The sequence below is a fragment of the Sapajus apella genome, unplaced genomic scaffold (assembly GCF_009761245.1).
Source record: "Sapajus apella isolate SASKATOON/1434 unplaced genomic scaffold, GSC_monkey_1.0 scaffold18, whole genome shotgun sequence".
NCBI lineage: Eukaryota > Metazoa > Chordata > Mammalia > Primates > Cebidae > Sapajus > Sapajus apella.
This window is the reverse complement of record NW_022436958.1, coordinates 30,470,290-30,489,476: the sequence shown is the minus strand read 5'-3', so window position 1 is coordinate 30,489,476 and position 19,187 is coordinate 30,470,290. Positions and strand designations below refer to the sequence as shown.

The following is a 19,187-nucleotide window of genomic DNA, read 5'->3' as shown; positions in this document are numbered from 1 at the left end:
TTCTTTCTTTCTTTCTTTCTTTCTTTCTCTTTTCTTTCTTTCTCTTTCTCTTTCTTTTCTTTTCTTTCTTCTTTCCTCTTTTTCTTTCTCTTTCTCTCTTTCTTCCTTCCTTCCTTGCTTGCTTCCTTCCTTCTTTCCTTCCTTTTCTTTTTTTTTGGACAGAGTTTTGCTCTATCACCCAGGCTGTAGTGCAGTGGCAAAATCTCAGCTCACTGCAACCCCTGCATCGCAAGTTCAAGTGATTCTCCTGCCTCAGCCTCCTGAGTAGCTGGGACTACAGATGCCTGCCACCACACCTGGCTAATCTTTGTATTTTTAGTAGAGACAGGGTTTTACCATGTTGGCCAGGCTGGTCTCAAACTCCTGACCTCAAGTGATCTGCCTGCTTTGGCCTCCCCAAGTGCTAGGATTACAGGCATGAGCCACCACACCTGGCAGGTATATGGTACATTTTCCTCTTAGGGCTTTAGTCATGCATTCTATAAACATCTACTTCTCATCTACTGTTGGCTAGGCACAGTTGTCAGAGTTGGAGAAAAATTAATCACCATCATATTCAGTCATGCTCCACTTGAAGAGAGAAAAAAAGAAAAACACTAGAAAGATTCTGAAGAAATACAGTATTGATCTGACCTTACCTCTAAAAAGATAAATATAACACGTTTTATGAATGTATATGACATGCAAAGTGTTAGTTCATCTGTGATTTTGGCACTAGGCCATGAACTCCAATTTTTCGCCTACAAGCAACACGAAAGTCCACTGAAAACTTAAAGTTCATGAAAATCACCCTAGCACATCACACTGTAGAGACACATCAGTTCTTTCTACCTTGCCCCCCTTAATGGTTCCTCATGTTTCTTCCTGCTCTAGGTCTTTTTTAGGCAAAATCATGAAATCATCATTCAAAGTTACTTACTTTTAAAATTTCATATGAGGCCTTTGAGCAATGGGCTTGGCACAGTGAACCTTGATCCTGATCTAGACCAGCCCAGGTGATTACTAGGCCAGTCTTTAAGTCCCTGCTGCTTTGTGGCTGCCTATCAAAGGTAAAGAGAAGGAAGCTGTATCCTTCATTGATGATTAATTCTACTGTTGCTCTACTAAGTACCCATGGGTTGCAAAACTCTGCATTGTAAGGAATATTCCTAGATATAAATACATCGTCATATTTGGTTAGTTTGAATATGTATCTCCTTTCTATTTAATTTCAGTAGTCATTCTCTTTAAATTAATTGCTATCTTATTCTTTCTAAAGTCTCTGTTTTAGAAAATCCTAAAATTTCAAATCATTCTACGTAATTGTTCCTTACAGAATTCCTACCTTTTTGACATAAATTCTTTTTCATATCCTAATTTTTGAACGTATCTCTTTTTCATTCCTACCGCTTCTTTGTGCTTTTCCTTTTCTCAAAAGGATTCTCCTGTGATTCTTAGCTTTCCAGATCCTCCTTTATGTGTGATTTAGTTACTAGGGGGCAGTGACCTTGTGGGGAGAATTTCATCTTCTTTTTGGTTGTCTAAGCTAGAATGAAAACTTGAAAAATAGCAAGCAAATGTGCTCACCCCTCAGCCATGGAGAGACACTAGGCAGGCTTAGTCTATGATTAATAGCAAGTGTGCGTGCCTCTGAGGGACTGGTTAAAACATCCACTAGAGCCCCTAAAGCCATGAGGGCCTCCAAAATACACAGAAAGTGATTGAATTCTGGGTCAAAGCAGTGCATTGGTAGATGGGGATGACCCGTGCATTCTAGCTTAAAATCTTTTTCCTAAAATGATCAACTTTTGTCTTTCACAGGCTTTGTAAAATTCCATATGAAGAAGGTCATGTGTAGCGAACTGTTTTGCTTAATTCTAAGTATGCTGTTGGCATTCAAGAGAACAAAAAAATACGCCAAGGTAATGTAATGGAGATGAAGCTTTAATAATTTGCGGCTTTGAAAAATATCTTCCTGGTAGGCTTATCTTTAAGTTGTTCGAATATACACAGAGGTAGGAATGTTAATCATTTACTAATTGTTACCTTAAATATTTTTTGTGCTAAGAGCATTCTGTAGGAACTAGAGGTATCTGAATGTATTTTAGGAGTTTCCTCTCTTTACCTTCATCCCAACTTTCATCCCTTTTTTAAGGTTAGCATCTGAAATTTATTTTGACAAAGAATGTTAAAAGAAAGCCCAGATCATCAGATTCAACTCTCACCAACTTATACATGACACTCCGGCAGCTTTTCTCCTACTAATCACACTTTTTGTTTGAATAATAAACTGTATTTAATTCAATCAAATTTCTGCCTTAGAAAAATCAGTCCCTGAATTCACACAAACTGTTTGCAATGATCATGTCTTTGTTTAAAATGCTTTCTCTGCGTAAGTCCACAAACAGCAGCATTCTTTGATATTTTTTTCTTTTGAACGTAATGACTGATAGACTTGATCAAAGAAAGGAAGCCACACTAATTCCACACACTTTCTTTACTGAACATTATTTGGAAAAATGAAGCAATCAAGGAGAAAAGTGAAAATGCTTAAATAATGCAACAGGGCTTAGTGAATAACCTATTCTTCTGGAAGGAAATTCATTCTTTCAGAGCAGTAATGTGCTTTGAAAAATCGTATCTTAAACCTTGAAAACATTCAAAACAATGTGGCCTTTAATTACTTCATCCTGGGTGGGAATATAAAATGCCTACTTAACTGGCTAACGTTAAGCAGAAATATTAAGAATCCGCGTTTGACACCATTATTCGTATCAAAGCTTCATGTTCTTCCAATGTGCTTTAAATTAAAAAGTAATTGGCATCTTGTTCATATATTTGTACTTTCACAACTGCATTTTGATTCCTCTCCTTCATAATTTTAAGGGACACTGAAAAATGTTGTATATATTTTAAACAGGTTTTATAAAAGCTTAGAATACAAATGTGTACATATTAAAACTATAATAATTTTAATGTATCAAAACTCCGATGCAATCAGATGCAGTGTTACTCTCCTCTGTAACCAGTAACATGACCCAAACACCCTTTGCCTATAAATGCAGCACATAATTTCAAAAGAAAGAGATGATATCATATTCCTAATGATATGCTGGTACTAGGAATGGTTCAAAGAGTGAAAGTAATTTAATAGTCTTCCCTGCTTATGATACACATGGAGTATATAATTAGTCTGTATCATCATCCCTTAATTTATTTGTAGTTATTTATCTTTAAAAATTTGGCATAGGCATTTGTTTCTTTTCCCTCAGATTCAAAACCTAATCCTATACATGCACTGTACATGGAAGAAAATGCACTGTACATTTATGCTGTTTATTTCACTCCTATTTTTAAAGGGCAAAGTGTATAAATCAACCTTTAAGTGTGATTCAAATTGAACTCTGCTTTTTCCCATACACATTAAGACAGATACATCTATGATGAATTTAACAACAAAGAATTTAACACTGGCGAACAGAAGTTTTCCTACGTCAATGTTATTTAAACTCAAGTGCAGTAGAAGATAAGGGGAGGAAAGTTGGGATGGGATGTAAAAAGCAATTGGGTTTCTTTGTAAAATTCCCTGTGAAACTAGGCTTTCACAGTTTTAAAGAAGTTGTGAATATGGAAGGTTGGCCACCACATAGTAGCCAGAAATGTTAATTTCAGGATCCTTACATGCAAGGATGGGAAAAATAGAAAATATTTTCAAAAATGATATGCTTGTGTGCTCCCTAATAGTGAGTGGCAGAGCCTTCCCTAATATTTCTGCAGAACTGGTTACTAAATTTCTGTTATTATCTAGAGCTAAACTTTCTAGACCACTGAGAAGTAAACTGATGATTGAGATGAAAATGGTCAACTTCACAAGTATTTAATGTTTAACATATTGACATATAAACAGCAGTTTCTATATAAACAGCAGGTGCCTATTAAGCATTTGCTGAATGAATTTGTCTTGAAATGATATTGCAAAAGTTAATGCCTGTCTTTTAGTGGTTCCCATTAGCAGATTTTGCTACTTTCTCTCTTCTACTTTTTTGTGAAGTATAGAAAACAAGCTTTAAATTATGCAATAGAAGTTATTAAGCAACATTGAGAAGTTATGTGAAAGTTGGGATTCCAGCTTCCAGGAAGGAGCAAAAATAAATGCCTTGCATGTAAACCTGTGAGTCTCCCACAATGAAATTCAGCACTTTACCCAAAAGTCTCGGCAGGGCACCACATGAGCAGGTGAAAATTAGAAATGTGCAAAAATATTTACTTGGAAAATGAAACCAGTCAATTTTGGGCTTCCTGCCAAATATAACTACTGCCAACATTTCTCCTGTTATTGTATAGCTGCACAAACCAATTAGAAATGTTATAGCTAACAAATTCCAAATACATTCATGTGTCTGTCATATTTCAGTCAAGAAGAAAATACCTATCCTCCGCAGCCCAGTGAGCTAAGTACAGACGACATGAAAACACCTTCCAGCACCCCCCACACATACCTACACACAACCAATCCACCTCCGTGACATTTTTCTTTGGAGGAGCAGTTAATCAGAAGCAGTATCCTCCTAGTTTTGTGAGATCTAGGAAAAAGATCTCAGTAGATTTTCAGGATGTCCCAGTGTACTCGTCTTGAGTTGGAAGCCTGCCAAGGAAAGCAGATGTGGCACAAAGCCCTAGGTCCTATTCACTAGCAGTGGAGGGCCTCAGGAAATGTCACCAACCTCACTAAGCCTTACACTAGGTTGCCATTACAGAAAGCCTCAAATAAGGAAAAATGCAAAATGCTGATGCTTTGCAGCACTCTCTGTGTCATTCTTTACAGTGTCAAACCTGAGCATAGACTTGGTAAGTGACTAGACACACAAATAACACTCATCTATTGTGACCAGTCTACACACACACACACACACACACACACACACACACACACACACAATTCTTGACACCCAATCATGTATAGGGTCCAACATTCCATCCACAGTCTTCCTCGTTTTGTCTTACCACACACTCCATCAGATCTCAGCTTCATCTGTATTATACCCAGTGCACATCTCTAGTAAGTATTTAAACTCTAAATTATGTTGCCAAAACTTTTAAAATTTAACACAGCTTAAAAATATTACCTACAAACTTATTTCCAGTCTTTAATTTTCCAGTTGTGTATTATCATAGAGAACATTTGAGATTGTCAGGAAAAATGACAAATGTGTAATAATAAGGAGTCAGTTAAAGGTGAGTAAAATGATGTTGAGTATTAGCTTATGTGGAGGTGCAGAACTATGAATCTGTCATGCTCTCTTTCTCACACACACACACACACACAAGAGCGTGAACACACATACACACAGGCGTGTGTGTGCGCACGCACACACACACACACACACACTCTGCAGCCTGGGAATGGGAGCAAAAGTAGCACATTATGTGAAAATGTTGAATTGGTTTTCAGTTTGGTAGATTTAGCCAGAATTGGGGTTAGAGTGAGATGGGGGGTGGGGGGGTCAACGGAAGCTCTGGGCTAACACAGGGCCCAGGCTGAGTGGGCATTAGGTCTAGCCTCCCTGCTTTAAACTCTCGAACTTGCTCCTGCAGCCCAGAATTAGATGCTTTAAACACATCTGAATTGTTTCTGGCCTTTGTTTTGAAATGTATGCCCTCATCCACTGCAGGTGCCATACTTTATTGTCCTTATACCTGCTTATTTCTGATCTTGTGATTTTCCTGATGCACTGCACCATTTCAATGGTTTGTGATTGTTTTGCTTCCTTTTCAACTATTGGGTTCTCTTTGCCCTCTCTGCTTTAGATTCCCATGATAAACAGTCTGGTCTCCATAGAACCATCTTTCAGTGCCTCGCTCCTGAGTGAGGGCTCTTCTTCCATCTTTTCACAGACACTGTGAGTGGATTCAAGATGTGGAGAGATGAAGTAAATAGAGGTGGAAGGGGCTGGTGTGCAGGACATGCTGAGTATGTGGAGACCATGCTGAAGATCAAGCTCAGTTGCAGTTGAAAAGAGAGAGTGGAAGAAATGTAAGAAAGAAAGCTGTGATCAGAGAGAATATTTTGAGAGTCTAAGAACTAGGTCAAATTACTGACAAGGTTTAAAATGTGGCTGTAAGTAGCCTTGTCAGAAAAGAGACTGGAGTCATTAGGGTTGAGATGGTTGAAGAATTCAGTTTTTTGAAGTAATGTGATGTTTCCATCACCAAGGATAAGAGAAAGTTTATTTGTTTAAAGTGTCAGAAAGATTACAATAGGAAGAGGGCATTAATAGCTTTCTACAACTCCAGAAGAGGACAGAAATTAAATTCGAGCTGAAGCGTGCATCTGTGAAAGATAAGGGTGTTTCTAACAGCAGAACAAGCTATTAAATCAGGTAGACAGGTTTCTCTCTGAAACACTTTGTAGTGTGCTGCAGTTTTCAATGTTCAGCATATAGTGTAACATGGTGCTTTATATTCTTATCTTGCTCCTTGGAATATATTGATAATAGTTACTATGTTACATTATGTTCATACAGTAAATAATAATAGTAGTGTTATTAATAACAAAAGCTTATACAGCACTTACTATGTGCCAGGGACAAATGCTTTAGAACGTTGCAAAGATAAATTCCTTTAATCCTCAAAATAAGTCTATGAGATAGATACTACTAGTATCTCTAATTTCAGATGAGGAAATGAGGCACAGAGTTGTTAATCTGCCCAAGGTCAATCAGTAGGTAAATGTAAGAGATGAAATTCAAACCCAGGCAGTCTGGTTCCAAAGTCTGCATTCAGCTAGTTAAGATTAACCTGACAGCATTTTCTATTTTCCCGTAGTGTTCTTTGGAGTTTATTTGGAACCTCTTCTGGCTCTAGGAGATGATGTTTTTGAGATTCCGGTCGACTGAGAACACTTTATGCATATCAAGGCTGGTTATAATGCTGGGGTTACAGAAAATGAAATAAAAAATGAAATACAGAAATGAAATAAAAAAGAAGGAATGGGAATTGGTGAAAGAGAAAAATAGCACATTATTTGTGAAATTTTTCTGATTTTTTAAGGATTGATCAAAATGTGAAGGCGGGCTGTGTGTGGTGGCTCACACCAATCCCAGCACTTTGGGAAGCCGAGGCGGGTGGATCACCTGAGGTCAGGAGTTTGAGACCAGCCTGGCCAACATGGTGAAACCTTGTCTCTGCTAAAAATACAAAAATTAGCTGGGCATGTTGGTGCATGGCATGTAATCCCAGCTACTTGGGAGGCTAAGGCAGGAGAATCACTTGAACTGGGGAGGTAGAGGTTGCAGTGAGCTGAGATCATGCCATTGCACTCCAGCCTGGGCAATAGAGTGAGACTCCATCTCAAAAACAAAACAAAACAAAACAAAACAAAACAAAACAAAACAAAACAAAACAAAACAAAACAAAATGTAAAGATGGTACCAACAATGAAAATTTATATATCAACCCCTGGAACCCCTTTTATATATTCACCCCTAGAAGAATAAGCCTATAGGAAACTTGTGCTATTACGATTATTACTATTTTGTTTGACACTTTCTCAATATGAATATTTACAAGATGCTGTGTCAATATCTCTACTCAATGTTTTTTTGTTTTTGTTTTTTGGTGTTTTTGAGACAGAGTCTCATACTCTGTCACCCAGGGTGGGGTGCAGTGATGCATTCTTGGCTCATTTCAACCTCTACCTCCTGCGTTCAAGCGATTCACCTGTCTTAGCCTCCCAAGTAGCTGGGATTATAGGCATGCATCACCACACCTGACTAATTTTTGTAGTTTTAGTAGAGACAGGGTTTCACCATGTTGGCCAGGCTAGTCTTGAACTCCTGGCCTCAAGTGATCCACCTGTCTCAGACTCCCAAAGTGCTGGAATTTCAGGTGTGAGCCACCATGCCCAGCCTTTCTCCTCAATGTTAACAAAGAGTAAAAAGAGATGTTATTACGGATGATATTGTGGTTATTGGTTGTTATTTGAGGGCTAGTCATCATTCTTTGAACATCCAAATGGACTTTGAGAATATGAAAGAAATGGAGAATATAAAAGCATAGGCAGCACCATGCTTTATAGGAAATAATATATACGTATACACACACACATTCACATCCATATACCTTTGTGTATACATGAGGATAACTGAAATGAATGGTAATAACATAACCTAAGGATGAAGTCAAGAAGCTGTGACCAGTTGGATTGAAATTGTGAAGTAAATGAAAGAGGTGGAAATTGAAGCTTGAGGCAACTTATTGCTTCTATTTAAAAGGTGGAGTATTGGAAACTATAAATAGTAATTTAGGGTTCACAACTGCTATAGCTGAACCAGATCTTTTGAGAAGCAAAAGGGTGTAACTTAAATGCATACTCATGCTTTCCAAATTTTGTTTCTCTGAAATTTTGCAGAGTAAAAGTTGTGGCTGTTGTCCAGCTCTGGATGATGAAGGGATGATGAATCTTGAAATTATTTCCACTGCAGAATGAGTCAGTGACTGAAAGCAGGCGTGCACTAGTACAGTTCCATTCCTAAAAATAAATGTTTTAGAGTCCTCCAGGGCTCAGAGGACTAGCATATTTTCTATTAGTGAAGTGAAGTCTCTAACGAAGTTCTATGCTCTCTCTGAGCAAACTGAGATGCTACAGAGGAAAACTGGAGGAGGTCAAGCTGTTGACAGGCACCAGTTGCTTTTCCTCAGTGCTTCCCTTGTCCCATTTCTTGTGTTCCAGTTGGAAACTGCTGCCGGAACCGACACTAATAGCTGACTTCTACCCTATGCAGTGCCCAGGAAAATGACTCTTGGATGCCGCAGAAGCAGAGGCAGTGGATTTTAAATCGAGCTTGTCACTGGAATTGACAGAACTTTAGTAACATGAACATGCTTATTTTATTGTCCTTTTCCCAGAATATGCAGATTTGACAATATGACCCTTGAGTCCACATTAAGAAACTCCAACTAATTCTCTTGATTTATGTTTCTGTAGTTCATGTCATTCATGTCATTTTGCAAACCTTTGTGCTATATGACATCAATCCAACCCCAGCCCACTTCCATGACTCCAGATACACTTCCAAGTTTATCTTGTAAGGCCTTATTTTTCTTGCAGTAATAGCCTTTTGTTGCTTTTCATTTTACACTTCATGTTTCTCTTGAAATTAGGACAAATTGTGGAAAAGGAGGCCTATCTGCATATTCTGTTAAAACACAGGACACAAATCAAAAAGTAATCTGTAGCTTTACAAAAACAGTTCAGTGTTTCCCAGGAGCACTTAGTTCTATTGTTGCCTACAAACGGCTAATTATTTGTCACAGTGGCTTACTAGTTAGATAATATAAAGCTGACTTATTAGGAGAGTTCTGACTAAAAGCAAACAAACATAAAATCAACAACAGAGATACTGACAAATTACCCATGAAGTGACAATGCAATTAAATGGGGGAAATGTGACTCTACTTATCAAAATCTAATGTTCATAGTTTTCAAAAACCCAGTAACCTTATAATGTATAATCTATTTAGAATTATTTCAATGCAAGTAATTTCTATGAATTAAAAATATTATAATATAATATTGCTATTCAAAAAATATTATAATATAATATTGCTATATTATTTGACTTCAGTCCACATTAAACTTGAAATGGAAAACCCTGAGAAAATGTTTTGAAACTACGAAGCCAGAGTGTGCTTTTAAAATTAGTGATATACATGCTTTTTAAAAAAGCTTTTGTATGTTGATAACTACCAAATTGTCTCATTTAGAAATATACATGCAGATATATTCAGAATTTGGGAGAAGATGCATTGGATCTTTGAATAACAGAGAAATTTCCCACAATAATCTCTTTCAGTCTTACCTTTATTTTAAGTCATACGCATGCCTGGAGCAATTTGGCAATTACTTACTTTTGAACAGTCAGATATCTCTAAAGCATTAGATTCACCAGGCAACAAGGATATAATCTGCATATGATTCAAAAAAATGTGAAAGACAAAGATCTACTTGAATGTCTACCAAAAAATGAGTGGGGAAAAGTGATGTGTCCAGTGATGAGAGTGGGCCTTTGGGTGAGAAGAATCTCAGCTAACAAAGATGAACACATTTTACATGTTTTGTAAAATTTAAAAATAAACCAGTCATTGTCTTTCGAGCTTTAACAGAATATGCAGATAGGCCTCCTTTTCCACAATTTGTCCTAATTTCAAGAGAAACACGAAATGTAAAATGAAAAGCAACAAAAGGCTACTGCAAGAAAAATAAGGCCTTACAAGATAAACTTGGAGGTATATGTGGAGTCATGGGAGTGGGCTGGGGTTGGATTGATGTCATATAGCACAAAGGTTTGCAAAATGACATGAATGACATGAACTACAGAAACATAAATCAAGAGAATTAGTTTTTAGTTCTCTGTGCCTAAACCTCGTATGAGTTACTAATTAGTCTTCCCCTGCCTCAGTTTCTTAATCTAGAATTTGAAGGCATTAAACAAGCTACTCACTGAGGTCTCTCTCTCTCTTTTTTTTTTTTAGACAGGGTCTCACTGTGTCTCCCAGGCTGGAGTGCAGTGGCATGATCATGGTTTATTGCAGACTCAACCTCCTGGATTCAGGTGTTCCTTCCATCTCAGCCGCCTAAGTAGCTGAGACTACAGGCATTCATGTCACCATGCTTGGGTAATTTTTTGTATTTTTTTGTAGAGATGGTGTTGGTCTCAAACTCGTAGCCTCAAAACATCTGCCTTCCTCGGCCTTCCAAAGTATTGGGATAACAGGCACGAGTCACCATGCCTGGCTAATAAATTTCTTTTATCTTTGAAACATTTGAAAAAGTAAAACTACTCCTCCAGGAATGTGGATTACCTGCTGTGCAGATCACTGGCAGGTTATTTTTATGCCATTATTTAGGACTACAAAGCCCCAAGAGTTATTAAATATGGCACATTGTCATTTTGGGAAAAACTGATACAAGTAATTGATTGCATTTGCTGATTTTCAACTTTTTAAAGAAACCAAAACCTGCTCTTTTCATTGCCTAATTGTCATTGGTTTTTGTACTCTTACTGATTATATTATACAAATGAAAAAATAGTTAAGTTAAATTTGTAAGAAGTGGATTCCAGTGACTGGGAGAATAAACGGTATGGAATGTTTACTCTGGAGTTCATAGGTAGCATTTCAAAGGAGAAGACCATATTGTGAACATAATAATATATGTCATAATAATGTATGTTATAATAAGAAAATACATATTTGGTCCTAGTCCCCACTCTCTGGCATAGAAACCCTGGAGACTCTTGAGTGAGAATAACTATTTTATGCTAATGGGATGACTCAGGGTAGCCAGGAGTTGGGGGTAGGGGTGGGGAGTAGCTTCAGGATAGGGGCTGGTTGCCAGAAAATACAATCAAGTGATTAGAGGGTTAGAACATTCAATCCCATCTTTGGCCTCAGAAAAGAAGAGAGAGGTGGAGATTGAGTTCAATCAGGAATGGCCAATGATTTAATCACTAATGCCTTATGTAATGAAACCACCATAACAACTCCTAAAGGACAGGGCTTGGTGAGCTGCCAGATTGATGAACGCACCCAGATGCTGGGGGTGGCTTGCTAGGAGAAAACAAGGTAGTTGTGTGCTTCTGCCCTTCAACACCACACCTTGCCTTATGCATCTCTTCCATTTGTCTGTTCCTCTATAATATAACTGTAATAACAAATAGAATACTTTTCTGAGTTCCGTGAGCCATTCTAGCAAATTATCTGAGGAGGGGGTTGTGAGGGTCCCTTAATCACTAGCTAGATGGGCAGAAAGATTAGTGGCCTGGGCACTCCATTAGTGGCTGTCTTCTGAAGTGGGCAGCCTCATGGGACTGAGCCTTCAACCTGTGGAGTCTTTGCCAAGCCCTAGATCTAGTGTCAGAACTGAATGACAGCCTGTTGGTGTCAGAGACTTGGAGAATTGGTTAATGTTGGAAAAGACATAACACTTAATATCAGAATTAGTGTCAGGAAACAGATAATACAACATGCCACACAGTCATATAAACAACATGCACCTATATGGAATAAATCAGTGCTCTAAACAAGTCATTAATTTAAAAAGTGAAGTTATTGTTCTGCAAGGGATGAACCTATGATTTGAATGAGCAAGTGCTTGTTTTAGAAGCAGGAAGAAACACATTACAATTTAATTAAATTTCAAAGTGTAACTTCAGTGCTTTCATAAGAGGAGGTGGGAAGAAAATAAAAAAGACAATATAATGTCAATTAAGTTCTGTCTTCACAGATCGTTTAATCAAAAATATTGGAATTCTACAGCTGGGCACTTATTAAGTGTCTGCCCTGCTTTATAAATTACTAAATCTAGACATGACTCCTAGGAATCAAACAAGTCTTACAAAATGGTCTCTTTAATACCCTGAGTTGTGGTGTGTGTGTGTGTGTGTGTGTGTGTGTGTGTGTGAGAGAGAGAGAGAGAGAGAGAGAGAGAGAGAGAGAGACAGAGAGATATCAGTTCCTAGTATTGAAGCTACAAGGAGTGTCCAACTCCACATTGCCTCATTGTAAGTAGTATTTTACCAAGTGAGTAAAAAGAATACTAAGGCGAAGAAAGTTTTAAACATGGTAAAGGTAAAGTGAGAGGCTGGAATTGATAGAATAGAGGGAAGCTATCAGCTGTGAACAACAGTACATTATCCATGAACTTTGTGGGATTTTAACCCCAAATTAAAGCTGAAGAAAGAAAACACTGTCCTCTTGCACTGTAATCACAGAAAAAATGATGTCTGAACTGACAGTTTTCTATGAACATTTTCCCAAGTAAAGCCCTCTGAGATCATTAAAGAATGTCTCATTTTATCTTTTAGGTGGTTGAGGGAAGCTATATTTTAAAGGTGCCCAACACGAGATGAAAGCAGAAATATCTAGCCCAAACTCCAGACTGCATTTTTCCCAAACAACTGGTACTTTGCCATAGTGCAGGCATCTGAAATGAGGACTGACTTTTAGAAATGGGTGGGTCTAGTTGTTAGCTTACATGTTGCTAGCAAGAAGAAAAAAATACGCAAAAATTAGGCAGAGGAGCAGAGAAATACTTAAGCATAGAATTCAGGGTTTTCTCATTTCTGACCCAATACTTTTGCACTCAATAATCTTATCCTCTAAGACTCAAAACAGGTGCTCTTTCATATTAAAATTCATGGCCCTGAATGTCGCCAAGGTAAATATTTTGCCTGTTCTTTGACACACTGCACGTAAAATTTTAAAATAATTCAAACAACCTACAGCTTGTCAGTGACCAAATAGAGCACTGGTAAAAATAAAATATCTTTTGGTTCAGCACCAGCTGGCTAAATTTAAATCCTGTATTATGTAATCTTAAAGTGTCCTTGCTTTTAGTTGGTGTCTTAAGAGATTCTGTTAAAATGTCTCTCCCAAATCACTTCAGTCTCTAACATCTAAACACTTAAGACACAACAGGGCCAAATTAAGGTGTTCACAGGCAATCGAAGACAGAAAAAAAAAAATCCATTTGAAACAGTGTATAGGTCAGAATATCTTTAAAGTAAAATCTCAGTCTTCTCTGTTTAAGGTTGTAGTTACTATAATTAGGACTGGCAGATCCAACTGGCAGTGCTTTTCTTAATTCTGCAAAACATGTAAGAACCTGATTCTTTAATCTTACTCCAGTAATACTCCCAGAGGAGATGAGACTCTGGCTGGAGCAAGAACCACAAAAGCAAAGTAAGGCTGGAAAAGGATAATTTTCATGCATTTCTCTGAGCAAGCTGCAACAGTTAAAAACGTTGTAAACTCTTTCTCTCAACAAATTCCACGAAATACGATTTATATTTTTTAATATATTCATTCCATTTCTGCTCATAAATGACAAACTAATTTTTTCTCTGCCTTCCTTTCTATTTGTAAGTTGACGTATAATTTTAACTCATGACTGTTTATCAAGTTTGGCTCATTATTCTTCAATATTAAATATGAAAAATGCTATTCTGCCAAGAGATTAACATATGAAGCTCTAAATTTTATCCTTTTAAATCAATGCTAAATATTATCATAAAGGCAAAACCCAATTGGATATTTTCTTTTATAATGATTACAATTTGACCTATGGTCTTCATTGACCTTAAATAACCAGCAAGAACATTTTACAATCCAGGAAGCAGACATATAGTCACCAACTATATTACACTTACCTTTTATGATATTTAGGTTTAACCCCAAGTTTGTGGAAGTATCCTAAATCTTTATAGTTCTTCACAGACTAGCTTCCTCCCTTGTTTCATATACAGCAAATTTCCCAGTCCCCTGAAAGGAATGGGTGCAGTGGAGGCCCGCTCCACTGAAGGGTCTGTCAAGCAAGTACATGGGACTGCTGAATTTATTTTAGCAGAGCGTCTAAAGGATGCAACTTAGCACCTATTTTTAGTAACTGAGCTCTGTATAGGTGGGGCCTGAGTCAAGTACTCTTTTCAGACGAGTGTCTCTGAGGCCACTCTGCCTCATGGTGTCCTCAGTAATGTATGCATGGCTCTAACACATGTGCAGTCAATCAAACTCCCTTCCGCAGCCACGACCACCAGCCAACTCTGAACTTCTGTCCAAAGCCTACAAATGAACCAGTGCCAATGAGGAAAAGGAGGGATTAACGTTCCAGAATTACTTGCATTTGTTTTAACTTTCAATCTTTTAAGACTCAAGAATATGAAAATAAAGCAGGTGGGAAAAGTTTCAATTTATTCTGGAAGAATAATTAACATGGGTTCTCATGAAGAGGACACATTGCTTTTCTTTGACAAAATGTTCCTGGATATGTAAAACATTGCTTAGTTTTGTTAGACTTCACATACAAAGCAAAATGCGACTCCAGTGCTAACTGAAGTAAAGACTGTGCTGGGTTAGTTTAAAAAAGCCAAGGAAGAATAGTGGAAAGACATTCTAGAGAGAATAGAAAGCACCCTTGCGGTGTGAGTCCTGCTGATTAATACTAGCTTTAAATCATTCAGCATGAGGAAGAGCAGGCAGGGAAAAGGAGTCACCTCACATGCTCCTGAAAGAATCATATTAAATGTTCTTTGCTGCCAGGACTTAGTAAGCACACGCTGCCAATCTGACCCAGAACCCAGTGAGCATTGCTATTTAGCTCAAAAATGTCAACATCTCACACATTCTCAGTAAATAGAAAATAACCAGCTTCCTTTATCTTTCCTCCCTTCTATGACTTTTCTAGTATGGTGTGGTCTAAAAACAACTCAAATAAAGAAAGGAAATTGTCCTTTGGCTAAAGAAACACTTGACCTATATAATTTTTATGTCATATAAAATGCCTATTCATAAGCTGTTTACTATATTATTAACTATAAAATCAATGGGTATATTACATTTTTTCATGTACATTATTGGTTTCTGTTAAAAGTAGGTCAAGAAGTGATATTCTAGCATATTAACTCTAAGAACAAGTTTCTGAAATAGTGTTCTATATACTCCACAAAGTGTTCAGGGCCAGGAGCCAGTATAGACCATTTAGAGTTGTGCTTCCAAGTATGATTGCTATTAGGCACATGTGGCCATTTAAATTTTAATTGATTAAAATTAGTTAAAATTAAAAATTTATTTCTTCTGCTACATTTCAAGCAAATCTGTCTCTACATGTGGACAGTAGCTATGTATTAGTGCAGATAGAAAATGTTTCCAACATTGCAGAAAGGTCTATTGGACAATAGTGATTTAAATCACAGGATTTCAACATAGCTTTGACAGTAGTAGACACTGTGACCTGGGAAAGTTTCATAAGCTATCTAAGCTTCACTTTATTCATCTGTGACTAAATGGAACTGAGTTGACCAACTTTCCTTTGGTTTTATGAAGAAGAAATGAAATAATACATATACATTAATCATTATACTTACACTGTTATTATTCCAACATAACATTTACATAATAAATAATTATTACTTTACTTTGTTATATACAAAAGAAAATGGTACTGGATCTGAAATCACAATAGCTCAACTTAAATTATGAGGCCATTGATTCTACAATATAAACAGTCAATTTCATTCTTATACTTACATACAGTTGCTAATGATGCTTATGGTGGTTTTCCTCTTTGGAGAAGTTGTTAATTACTCAAAGATCTGATTTCTAGCTTCCTCATCTTCTCTCACTGGGGATGAGGGGCTAGGGGAGGGTTAGCAGGGGGTGAGGGGATTGGGGTGGGATAACGTTAGGAGAAATATCTAATGTAGATGACGGGGGGATGGATGCAGCAAACCACCATGACATGTATACACCTATGTAACAAACCTGACACTTTCTGCACATGCACCCCCAAACTTAAAGTATAATAAAATTTAAAAAAATGATGAACAACAAAAAACCTCACTGCTTTCTCTTTCCATTTTAGTGATATGTTTCTTTAAGTTTCAATCATGATAACTTTTCTTTAAACTTGCTGTTTTTGATTTTCAGGACAAAAATGTGTTGAATTAAAATATATATACATTAAATATTATTTTATCACTTTTCCTTATAATTTTTCTAATGTACATAGTAGTACAAAAACCCAAAGACTGTACATTAAGATGGAGAGAAACAAAAAAATGGAGAGAAAAAGAAACCTTGGTGGAACATTGTATAATAAATTGTTAATAATTAAGAGCAATAAATGTTAAATCTATAGTAACACACAAAAATTAACTGACCTAAGTTCAAGCAACTATGTTCAGTCATAACACTAATTACTTATCATACAATTTGGTTCATTCATTTTAGTCATGAAGACAATGAAAACACTAGGACCTAGATTCTCACCATTTATTATTACAGTGGTTTTAGACACTGAATTTTATTCTTCATTTAATAGCAGTTTAATCAATTACTATGAAATTACTATGAAAGCAAGATAGATGAATGATGGGTGGATGGATGGATGGGTGATAGCCAGATAGACAGGTATAAAGAAAGAAAGATTCATAAGGTGATTCCTTGTATCAAATCTTAGTCCATTCAAATGGAAAATTTTATTCCCTGTCTAATCTGATATTCATAGTGTCTAGATACCTCTACCTATTAAAACCTGTATGGTACTTGACTGAAACCTACTTAAGTTAGTAATTAGTATCAGGCCAATGCTCTCATGGAAGACAATTAAAAAGCAGCATCAATTACAGTGAAAATACATGTAAGGCATCAGAGGTAGCCATACTAAGGAGACCCAGAAGCAGTACAATTCAAGAAAGACAAGAACCTTAGAAATATAAGCTGATGACTTGAGGCTGTTCCTGGGGGATCTTTGTCAATTTTGGATGCAGGTAGAGCCTGAGAATGTGGGCTTGGTCCAAGGAGAACACTGCTGCTGGAAACAGAAAAACAGCAGAACTGTTGGCAATTCCATAGGACTGGAGTGACAAAGCTGGAGTGGCGAGGGACCTCAAATTCTGTTTTGTTTCTAAGATGTTTCCTAAATTCCAAAATTTCACAGGATAGCAGGATGCAATCGTAAGCCCAAACACAGAAAAGTAAAGTGGAATAGCTCACATTTTCATGATACTTAACAAACAAGTATCTCTAAGGAGGGCTGGTAACAGCTGAAAGTCTTCAAGTAAAAGGGATATTGACTTTAAAATAATGTGCAACAACTGCCTTGTCTTTAGAAATGGCTTGGTAATCTGGGTTTAGCTGGAGGTTGAGAATTCTGTCTTGGCCCTAGCAGATGGGAGACAGATGAACCAGCAAAGGTTTTGGCATTTGATCAGGCTTGGAGTGATAAAATTGGTGACTCGAGTATATTCCAACACAGCCAATCTCCCCCTCAAGACGTTTGCCAAATTCTGAAGCTTCACAGGGTGTGAGGCTAAATAGTCAAGCTGAAAACCTCAGAAAATAGAGCAGAGATTCCTGCAGACTCCATGTTGAGGAGAAAAGGATCTCACAGATTCTCACACAAAACAAAATAAACAAACAAAAAAAACACCTAAATTAAAGTGATCAGTGCCTCTCTGCTCTCCATCCTATCTGCCCAGCAGAGGAAATACTTAATATCTCTAACAAAGGTCACAATCTACAGTTTTGTTCTGAATATACGCTATTGAACTTTCAATTATAAAATACTGGATATGCGGAGAGACAGAATATTGTCATTGATATTGAAAAACTTCCAAGGAAGTAGATGTTTTAGATACTTAAATTAGCAGATAAGGACTTTAAAATAATCACAATTGACATATATGAAGAAAATATAAGAAATAACACACAAAATATATGAAGAGATAGAGAATTTCATGAGAAAATTAAAATGACAAAATAGCAATGAAACATTCAAGAATTTAGAAATACAATACTAGAAATTAAGAAATCAATGGTAGATTTAACAGCAGATTAGAGATAGCAAAATACGAAATTTGTAATCAGAAAGACAAATGGATAGACAATGGAAAGCTTTGGTATGGGTAGTTTTTATTAAATATCAATAAGTACTCACTAGATTTTCAGCAGCAGTATGACATTATTGAATCCTGTAACTGCACTCCAATGTTGCATTTGTCCTCTACAAGCTACCTTTACATTCTCTTTATGTTTGTTAACTTTGTGCTAAGTGAATGAAATCAGTGCCACCCCATTACTACAGCCTGCTTTTGCCATCTAGTATAGTTACTTTCTTCATAACTTGCAACCTACATCTTATTTTAGTCTACAATGAAAAATACTTAACAGAACAGAGCCCCTAACATGTACAAAGCCCTGCTACTGCTATAGACTTCCCTCAGAGGTTAAGTTGACGTAGGATGTTAGGGACACTTAGGAATCCATATTTGCAGGTGTTCTTGATAACCTGAAATGAAATTGATCTGGTTAGGGAATTTCAAAATTCGATGTGCATTTCTGGGTTTTGACAGTTTGAATTCACTCTCTTTTCTATTTTTGCTAGTGCTACTATTTGTTAGGTGAAGGCTATTCTCTTTGACATAAAAGACCAAGATAGTCTAGAAATTCATTTGGCTCATGTTTATTTTCTTGTTCATTAACAAACATAAAAACTTTCCAAGAAAATTAGTGAATTTTTTTTTCTTTAATTTTCCTTTAAGATAACCATTTACATTTTATAAAGAAATTGTGCTAGGAATTTAAGGTGATTTACTTTTATTATTTTCTTTTATTGTGTTAGCAACCCCAAGATATTAGTGTTTTCACCA

At 36.8% G+C, this 19,187-nt stretch overlaps 1 protein-coding gene across 3 annotated transcripts in view; it reads right to left on the bottom strand.

The window, feature by feature from the left end:
* Positions 1 to 14,433, bottom strand: part of XIRP2 (xin actin binding repeat containing 2) — a 72,284-nt gene extending 57,851 nt beyond the window's left edge. For 2 of the 3 annotated variants that reach the window (XM_032286620.1, XM_032286617.1), the window contains exon 1: positions 14,190 to 14,433. The gene's annotated coding sequence lies outside the window, so the exon portion shown is untranslated. The remainder of the gene's footprint in view (positions 1 to 14,189) is intronic. The other variant, XM_032286618.1, reaches the window with a different exon arrangement.
* Between the last annotated feature and the right edge of the window lie 4,754 nt (positions 14,434 to 19,187).